This window comes from Silene latifolia, chromosome 3 (genome assembly GCF_048544455.1).
Source record: "Silene latifolia isolate original U9 population chromosome 3, ASM4854445v1, whole genome shotgun sequence".
NCBI classification, from domain to species: Eukaryota; Viridiplantae; Streptophyta; class Magnoliopsida; order Caryophyllales; family Caryophyllaceae; genus Silene; species Silene latifolia.
Window position 1 is genome coordinate 67,625,918 of NC_133528.1, and position 10,560 is coordinate 67,636,477.

The 10,560-nt window shown below is 42.5% G+C and overlaps 1 non-coding gene across 1 annotated transcript; it reads left to right on the plus strand.

Annotated features, from left to right (window-relative positions):
- Positions 1-2,518: 2,518 nt before the first annotated feature.
- LOC141650850 (small nucleolar RNA R71) lies at positions 2,519-2,625 on the plus strand. The gene has a single exon (XR_012546862.1). It is a non-coding gene; the product is annotated as a small nucleolar RNA R71 (small nucleolar RNA).
- Positions 2,626-10,560: the final 7,935 nt, after the last annotated feature.

Genomic DNA, 10,560 nt, shown 5'->3' on the forward strand with positions numbered 1-10,560 from the left:
ATGCACTGGACGCTCGGGTTCATTTCAAGACGAGGGGATTCGCCTCGGGCCGCTCGGATTCTGCCTCTTCCACACGGATTCAGGTCCATCCGTGGGTGCTTCGTAACCCGTGTCATTTCATTCTTCAATTCTTGTGTTCTTCATTTTGGGGGCACTACAAAGGCATGGATAGCCTAGGCAATTGCTATCCCCACACTAAGGCAAAACACTACACATCAATAAACTCATAAGTCCCTCCCTCACTTCTCTCAAAATCTTGATCAAGGCATAGAAAGGTAAATCCAAAAATGACAAAAAATGCAATACGATAATTAAAATGCAAGTTAGGGAGTTAGAATATTTACAAATGGTGGTTTAGGGAGGACTCCACCAAACTCTCATCCAATAATGAGATGTCAAGGGGGCATGTTCAAGGTGTTGTTGATGTTACTCAACACCTTGAATAAGTAGTCGAAAGTTTGTTCATTGTCATGATAAAGATCTTCAATAGACCTTTGCATTTGTTGTTCTCCATGATGGTCTTGGGCCATAGCATTACCGATATAGGGATTGAATATCCCTTCAAACTCATCATCCCAAAGGCCGCATACTTCGTCCACTTGATCACTAAAAATGTCATGAGTTGATGAAGACAACTCTCCTTCTTTCTTTTCTTGGCCAATGAGGCCTTCTTGTTCACTTGTCATGGGTGAGCTTTTCAAGCTCGCATTGTTGCAGTTTCCCTGCTCTTTTGATGGATCATCATCCACTTTCTTCTTCCATTGAAATGCCAACTTCTTCATATCATCTTTACGGCTATAGTGATCAACCATAAAACATGGCTCATGCAATCGGGGAGCTCTCATAGTCTTGTCAAGATTGAAAGTGATGGTTTCATCTCCCACTTCAAGGGTGAGCTCTCCATGTTTTACATCGATCACCGCTCCCGCGGTGTGTAAGAAAGGTCTTCCTAAAATAATAGGAATGTTGGGGTCTTCTTCCATGTCAACAATAACAAAATCCACCGGGATAAAGAATTTGCCAATACTTACGGGAACATCTTCCCATACCCCTAAAGGTGTCTTTGTTGATCTATCCGCCATTTGAAGTGTGATATTGGTGCATTTGAGCTCTCCCATTCCTAGCCTCTTGCTTACCTAATATGGCATGACACTAACACTTGCCCCCAAGGTCACATAAAGCTTTGTTGATTATAGTGTCACCAATAGTGCATGGAATGGAGAAACTTCCCGGATCCTTGAGCTTTAGAGGTGAACTTCCTTGAAGAATAGCGCTACTCACTTTAGTGAAAGCAATAGTCTCAAGCTTTCGAATTGATTTCTTCTTTATAAGGATATCTTTCATATACTTTGCATAGGCCGGAACATGATTGATCAATTCCGTGAATGGAATCGAGACTTCTAAATTCTTCACAATCTCCATGAATTTTCCAAGTTGGTCATCAAACTTAGGCTTAGCTTGACGACTCGGGAATGGAAGTCTAATCACAATAGGCTCCTTTTCTTTGGCCTTTTCTTAATTCTTCTTTGACACTTCTTGAATGGTGGGTTCTTCTTCTTTAGAGTTTTCAACAACTCTTTCCTTGTCACTAGCATTCACAACATCTTCATTAACGGGCTTCTTCGGCCCTTAATACCTTGTACCACTCCTCAAATGGATGGCACTCACCGATTCTTGTCTTGGGGGATTACCTTGAGGTGGTAATTTCCCCTTTTGTCTTTGTGAACTTGAAGATGCTAATTGAGACATTTGGGTCTCCAACATCTTTGTGTGAGCTAGTATGTTGTTAATGGTGATGTCTTTTGCTTGGCTATCCTTTTGCATTTGAGCGAAAAACTCTTGTTGGTTCTTTTGCATTTGGAGGACCGCTTTTTGAACATCAAAACCTTGGTTATTTGATTGAGTGTATGGAGTTTGATTTTGGTAACCTTGGTTTTGGTTGTAAAAGGGTCTTTGATTTTGGTTTCTCATTGGAGGTGGGGTGTATGTTGTTTGAGGGTTTTGAACATTTTGGCTTTCGTATGAGAGATTTGGATGGAATTTGGTGTTTTCATTGTAATAGTTGGAATACGGGGTACCACTCTTGTATGCTTGAAAAGCATTCACTTGCTCACTTGTTCCCCTACATTCACTTTGGTCATGTCCCAAAGTTCCACAATTCTCACATATTCCACTTAGAATTGGTGAAGATGCCACCATGGCATTAACATGTTACTTAGGTGATTTGGAGGCTTCTTCAAGTTTAGCCATAGCCTTCTCAAACTTCAAGTTGATGGTATCAATATGAGCACTAAGTTGAGCACCCAATTGAGTAATAGAGTCCACTTCATGCTTTCCTCCTCTAGTAGCCTTCCGAGGTCTACTATATTGTGAGTTATGGACCGCCATTTCCTCAATCTTGTTCCATGTTTGATTATCGTCAACTTCGGTGAACATACCATTTGATCCCATGTTGAGAATGTTTCGGGAGTCTTCATAAAGATCATTCCAAAATTGTTGTACCAAGAACCACTCGCTAAGTCCATGATGAGGACATGAGCGACAAGTTCCTTTAAATCGCTCCCAAGCTTCATACAAAGATTCTTCGTCCCTTTGTTTGAATCTCGTGATTTGGGCTCTTAGCATGTTAGTATTTTCCGGAGGGTAGAACTTTTTGTAGAAAGCAAGAGCCAATTTCTTCCAAGAGTCAATACCAAGAGTAGCCTTATCAAGGCTCTTTAGCCATTGTTTCGCGGTACCAATCAAAGAAAAAAGGAAATAAGACCCATCGAATTTGGTCTTGAGTCACTCCGGTTTGTGAAATCGCGTCACAATAGTCACAAAAAGTCTCCATATGAGAATGAGGGTCTTCACTAGGCATCCCCCTAAATTGGCTTCTTTCGGCTAATTGGATAAATGTGGATTTTGCAATAAAATTGCCGGTCAAATGTTGTGGTGTGGGAGTACCATTTGGTAGGTTCTCCTCGGTTGGTACGGAATGTGATGAAAATTTAGGCATTGTGGGTTGATTTTGTGGTGGGTTTTGTGTTGGGTTCTCCTCTCCTTCTCTTGCAAAAGGGTTGATGAACTCAATATTATTTGGTTGAATATTCACAATCTCACCAATACCTCTTAAAGTATTTCTTGCAAGTCTTCTATTGGTTGTCAAAGTTCTTTCAATTTCGTGATCAATGGGTAACAAGTTACCTTGTGATCTTCTAGACATGCAAAATATCAAACAACTTGAAAAGTTTTAGAACAAACCTTGAGGAGTTTTACTTCCCCAAGGCAAACAAAGACAGAACTAATAACAATCAAAGAAAATCAAATCAAGTCAACGCCGTCCCCGGCAACGGCGCCATTTTTGGTCGGACTATCATTTTCGGTTACTTGTCGTTAGGAGCACCTAGGCCAAAACAATATTTATAACTTCACAAACTACTCTACTATTAGTAAATAGGTAAGTAAAGGTCGGATCCCAAGGGACGGGTATTGATGTAGGATTTTCGATTGCAAGTAGTGGTGTCTAAGGGTGTCATAATTTGGGTTGAGATAAGAAGATCACTAAACTAAATAACATTGTAAATAAACAAGCAAGATGATTAAAATGAAATGTAAACAATTGATTAAAAGCACTAGGGTGTCATGGGTTCATAGGGGATTCATGGGATTTGATCATACAAACATTTTTTCAACTAGATGCAAGCAATTATTGTTGTGATGGGATCGAGTTAGGGTATATGTGACACCCCTCGTTGAGGTGACTAAAATAACTAGTAAATCGTGGCGGAAACACGAGATTTTTAAAACTTTTAAGGCTTCTCATGAAGTCCAACGCGGGGCATCACCAACACGATACATAAGTTTAGTTAGTTAAGTTTAAGTTTACAAAACAAGTCTATTTATTGGGGAAAAGATATCCCACGAATTAACATAGATTCGAAAAGTAGGTGAGTCTATTATATGATAACTAAATAAGGTCCGAGGTAAGAACTCGCTAGCTCACACGGTCTTCCCCACTTAAGCTTCATCACAAACCTGTCATTCATAATAAATATGAAAGCCACAGTCAGTGGGGAGTAACTCAGGGTTCTCCCAGCCACAATATGTCAAAATACAAGTAATTAGGAATTTAATTAAATAAACAAGCATGAGAGTAAATACTTACGGCGTTACGAAAATCATGATTAGTGGGCATAAGAAAATAGGAATGGTAAAGCACAAATGAGAGAGGAATTATTAGGTCAAACTGTCACACATCAACTCGACTCAAATGTAAGACAATTACAAAGTATAGACTCAAACAAGACAACCCTCTAGACTCCAACCTCTTGGTAGGACGACGATCATAATACGGTCCTAGTCTAAACCTGGCCAGACTCTCGGGATGGACGACACCCGATTCGACAAACGATACCAAATCGTATCCAAGACTCGAAATATGGTACACCTAACCGTGCCCGAAAGTCGAGTAACCTCAAGCGGAACCTTGTCACCTAGCCGTGACCCCCGGTCCGAAAAAGGCGGAAGGAAAAATAGCCCAACTCGGACACAATGGCACCTAACCGTGACCCAATGTCCGAGGGCAAATAAATAGGGAATGCCGAGTAGTCTCACAATGTAAAACGTCACACTCGGGTCCGAACAAGAACCATAACCATTATGCATGATCATAACATTAATGAGTCTTAAAGTAACCAATTATCGATAGGAAAGAAGATGCATGCATAGCTCAATCATTATTAGAAGTCGCAAGTGAAATAGAACAAACAGGGACTCAGTAGGGTAGGGGTGTACGGCCGCCGGGCCACCCGGGTGGGACAACATGCCAAAATCGAAATTTAATAAAACTTACAAGTGCACTCCCAGTGGTCAGGTGAGACCATTGCCGGTCCACCGGCTGGGAATACGGCCAAATTTCAAAAACACATAAAACCTTGATGCACTCCCAGTGGTCAAGAGACCGCCGCCGATCACCCTACTGGGAATGCGCCAAACTCAAAATCACCTAAAATCCTCGTGTACTCCCACCGGTCAAGACCGCCCGCCGTCCCTACTGGGACTCTGAGCTTACTAAAATATGTCCAAAACTTACAGAATCTCCCGGCCCGGTCAAGAGACCGCCGCCGTCACCTACTGGGACTACAAACACGCGGGTTCAATGCAAAACACTTCCAAACCATTTGAAACCAACAAAAATTGTTTCCCATCAATTGTTTACGTATCCTAGCATGATTCTAACTCGGAAAAACAACATGTTTGAGCATGTGAATGGGTAATTTCGGATTCAAGAGATGTAGCATGAGATTTTCATCCAAACATGTGAGAATTGCAAACAAGCATGATATTCAACAACCAAATTAGCACCAATCATGAAAGATACAACTTTTAACATTCATATGAGATTATAACTACCTAAAACCACACAATTTTAACATAAAAGTCGAGTAACCCATCACCGTTACCTTTTTGCACTTCAATCTTCTAAAGACTCGTCAATGATGTAGCTATCCTCCTCCGGGTTGTCCAAGTTCTCCCTAAACACAAAAATAAAGATATTAAGTCAAGAATTCACATCCTTGAAAGATGAGAATTTCGAAAAAGAGGAAAAGATGGCAACTTTCTTACTTAGAAACAAGGGAAATGAGAAAAGGAAGAGAATGGCGCGAAAAGGAACGAGATTAGCGAAGAATTGAGTGAGTTATGGTGATTTTAGGGTTTAGAGCAAGGGTTTAACAATGGTGGAGTGGTTGTTGGGGAAATTTCAGAAATTAGAATGAGGGAGATGAAGTTGTGAGGGTTTAGTTGGGGGTTAGTGTAGAGAAAAGAGGAGAGAAAAGGCCCATGAGTCAAGTTAAGCCCAATAACTCAAAATGAGTCGGTATCCACTAGAATTTTCGTCCCAAGTCTACTATAACTCGAGACGGAGAATAATATTATTAAAATCTACACTATTATTACCGTTACACGGCTATGGCGATATTTTATGAAAATAAGCTTTAAATAATAATTATTTAATAAAAATTACTTAAAAATTTATTTAAAATATAAGGAAAGTGCGGGGTGTTACAATCATCCCACCTTTTAAAAAGTTTCGCCCTCGAAACTTGAAACGAAAAGGTATTACCTTAAGAAAACAAACTAGGGTACTTGACACGCATGGAAGCTTCCGGCTCCCAAGTCTCTTCTTCTACATCACCACACTTCCACAAAACCTTAACCAAGGGCACCACTTTGCTCCTTAGCTTCTTCTCCTTCTTATCCAAGATACGAATCGGTCTCTCCTCGAAAGAAAGACTAGGCTCAAGCTCGGGAATCTCATTTTGCAACACATGACTAGGGTCGCTAATGTATTTCCTAAGTTGAGAAACATGAAAGACATCATGAACTTTACCCAAACTCGGGGGCAAATCCAACTTATAAGCCATGACACCAATCCTCTTTACCACTTCATAGGGTCCAATGTACTTCGGACTCAACTTCCCTTTGACTCCAAATCTCTTTACTCCTTTCATCGGGGACACTTTCAAGAACACTTTATCTCCAACTTCATACTCCAAGGGTCGACGGCGAACATCGGCATAAGACTTTTGTCGATCTTGGGCGGCTTTCATTCTTTCACGGATGAGCTTCACTTGATCAATCGTCTCGGCTAACTTGTCGGGTCCTAGATCACGAACATCACTTGCTTGATCCCAACAAATCGGACTTCGGCATTTCCTTCCATAAAGGGCTTCATAAGGGGCCATCTTGATAGAAGCATGATAACTATTGTTGTAAGAAAATTCCACCAAAGGTAAGCTCTTCTCCCAACTAGAATGAAAATCAAGGGCACAAGCACGCAACAAGTCTTCTAGAGTTTGAATTGTCCTCTCGGATTGTCCATCGGTAGCGGCATGAAAAGCGGTACTCATCAACAACTTACTACCCATAGCATCTTGCAAAGCTTTCCAAAATCTTGAACAAAACCTCGGGTCACGATCCGACACGATCTCCTTAGGAACACCATGGTAACGAACGATCTCATCAACATAAGCCCTAGCAAGACGGTCTAAACTCCAAGTTTCTTTGATAGGGATGAACCTAGCACACTTGGTCAACCTATCCACAACAACCCATACGGCATCCTTTCCACCAACGGTCTTAGGCAAAGCCATCACAAAATCCATGGAAATGGACTCCCACTTCCATAAAGGAACATCCAATGGTTGTAGCAAACCACCGGGTCTCTTATGCTCAATCTTCACTTGTTGACAAGTAAGACATCTTCCAACATATGACACAATGTCATTCTTCATGTTAGGCCACCAAAATTGAAGCTTCAAATCCTTATACATCTTGTCTCCTCCGGGGTGAATCGAATAAGGTGATAGATGAGCTTCATCTAGAACTCTCTTCCTCAAGTCAACGGCATCGGGCACATACATGCGTCCTCGGTAGCGAAGGTAACCTCTAGCATCAATCTCACAATCCTTTGCTTTCCCTTCAAGGAGCTTGGCTTGACAACTTCTAAAGGTAGCATCGTCCACAAGGCTATCTAGAATCTCACGGTGAAGAACGGGCTCGGCAACCATAGCACCAAGATAATCAAAACCACTCTCCACAAGTTGCAAACTCAACTTACGAAACTCGGCACAAAGGTCGCCGGGGAGCACACAAATGGCACTCAAGGAATGAGTAGACTTCCTACTAAGGGCATCGGCAACCACATTTGCCTTTCCTTCATGATACAACAACTCCATGTCGTAATCATTCACCAATTCCAACCATCGTCGTTGTCTCATATTCAAATCCTTTTGGGTGAAGATGTACCTCAAACTCTTATGGTCGGTGTAGATACGGCAATGGACTCCAATGAGGTAGTGTCTCCACATCTTTAAAGCATGAACGATGGCGGCTAATTCCAAGTCATGAGTGGGATAGTTCACCTCATGAACTCTCAATTGTCGCGAAGCATAGGCAACAACTCTTCTATTTTGCATGAGAACACAACCCAAACCCATCTTAGAAGCATCACAAAACACATCAAAATCAACTCCATCCTCGGGCAAGGTCAACACGGGGGCGGTAGTCAACCTCTTCTTCAACTCTTGGAATGCACCTTCACAAGCTTCGGTCCACACAAACTTGGTCTCTTTCTTCAAAAATTGAGTCATCGGTCTAGCAAGCTTGGAAAAATCTTTCACAAAGCGACGGTAGTAACCCGCCAAACCCAAGAAACTACGGATCTCACCAACATCGGTTGGACTCTTCCACTCAATCACGGCTTCAATCTTCGAAGGATCTACCATGACACCATCCTTAGATATCACATGGCCTAGAAAAGACACCTTAGACAACCAAAATTCGCACTTGGAGAATTTGGCAAACCACTTTTGACGACGGAGGATTCCCAAAATGATACGGAGGTGATCGGCATGCTCTTCTTCGGACTTGGAAAAGATGAGGATATCGTCAATGAAAACCACAACACACTTGTCTAACAACTCACTAAAGGTCCGGTTCATTTGGTCCATGAAGATAGAAGGGGCATTGGTTAAACCAAAAGGCATCACCTTAAACTCGAAATGTCCATATCTCGTGCTAAAGGCGGTCTTAGGGATATCGGACTCACGAACGGGAATTTGGTGATAACCGGATCTCAAATCAATCTTGGAGAAAGTAGAAGCACCTTTGAGTTGATCAAACAAATCTTCAATTCTTGGTAGAGGATACTTGTTCTTGATGGTAACACGGTTTAGCTCACGGTAGTCAATGCAAAGTCTCATGGATCCATCTTTCTTCTTCACAAAGAGAACGGGAGCACCCCAAGGCGAGGCACTAGGTCTAATGAATCCTTTCTCAATCATCTCATCAAGTTGCTTTCTCAACTACTTCAACTCGGTTGGCGCCATACGGTACGGGGCTTTAGCAATCGGACCGGTTCCGGGTACAAGGTCGATAGAGAACTCAACATCTCGCTCGGGAGGAATTCCGGGCAACTCTTCGGGAAAGACATCGGGGAACTCACAAACCACGGGCACTTCTTCGATCTTTGGTAAGGAAGGGGAGGTAGAAGTCACCACGCATAGAAAGATTTGGTAACCTTTCCTCCTCATACTCATCAACTTCAAAGCGGAAATCAACTTCACACCTTCTTGGGAACGGACTCCTCTATAGGACACACGAGTGCCTAGCGGACTCTTGAGGCGAATCTTTTGATCTCTACACTCGAATCTTGCATCATACTTTGACAACCAATCCATACCCAAAATTACATCGAATTCCTCAAGGGGAAAACGAAGTAGGTTAGCGGGGAACAAGGTTCCCGAAATAGAGATAGGAATGTCGGAGAAAGAAAGGGAACAAGAGAACATTTCTCCGGAAGGTAAAGATATAGAGGTTTCCTCACTAGTAATAGGTTCAAGGGCTAATTTTTCCGAAAACTTGGAAGATATAAAGGATAAAGATGCGCCGGTATCGAATAGAATAAGGCAAGGTTGATCAAAAATTGAGAACATACCCGTAATGATATCGGGATGAGCGGCGGCTTCGGCTCGACTCATGACAAAGATAGTTCCTCTTGGCCTAGCATTTGGAGTAGGAGCATTCTTCTTCTCGGGGCAATCGGCAACACGATGTCCGGGCTTCTTACAATGAAAGCAAGTCAAGGGCTTGCCATAGCATCCAACTCCGGGGTGTAGAGCTTGTCTACAATGGTAGCACTTACGGTCCTTCTCAAGTTCATTAGTTGGTGTGGGAACTTGTCCTCTAGATTCTTGAACTCTTGGTCCTTGTCCTCCATGGTCTTGCATCCTTGGCACAAACCTCCTCTTATTGGCATAGTTGGAAGTAGAAGGCACAAATGGTCTCTTGCCATGAAAGTTAGAACGATAAGAATGAGAAGAGGAGTGGGTTTTGGAATCTTCTTCAATGGCCTTCAAAGAGCTTTCGGCCCAAATAGCATCATCATAGACTTCCACAAAGGTAGTTGAGCTTCTTCTCACCATGCTTTCCACCTTAGGATTCAACTTGTTCTTGTAGAAGTAGACACGATCCTCTTCATCTTTCACGAACTTGGAGGCATAATGAGCAAGTTCATTAAACTTGTCGGTGTAGGCTTGAATTGATAGCTTCCCTTGCTTGAAATCCATGAATTCCTTCAATCTTTGTTGCTTGAGCTCCTTAGGATAGAAGCGGGTCTCCACAAGTGACTTGAAGCGGCTCCAATCAAAGTTGGGGTCTTGAGTAGCGGTAGGACCGGTCAAAGTCCACCACCTATCGGCTTCCTTCACAAGAAAGTGAGAGGCTAACCTCACCTTGTCCTCCTCTCGGGCATCAAAGAGAGAGAAGTTCTTCTCCATATCACGAAACCATTCCGAGAGAGCAACGGGATCCACTTCACCACCATAGGTCTTAGCCTTGTTCCTTGCTAGTTGACTTGCAATCCAAGCATAGCTTCCTTGACGGTTGGCTTCTTGTGTAGGGGGAGCGGGTTGAGCATTTTGTTGATTAGCAAGCACTTGGGTGAGGGCTTGCATGATCGCATTTTCCACAACGGTTGGTCGTGCCATCTTCTTTGCGCAAGAGTAAACAAGTTAG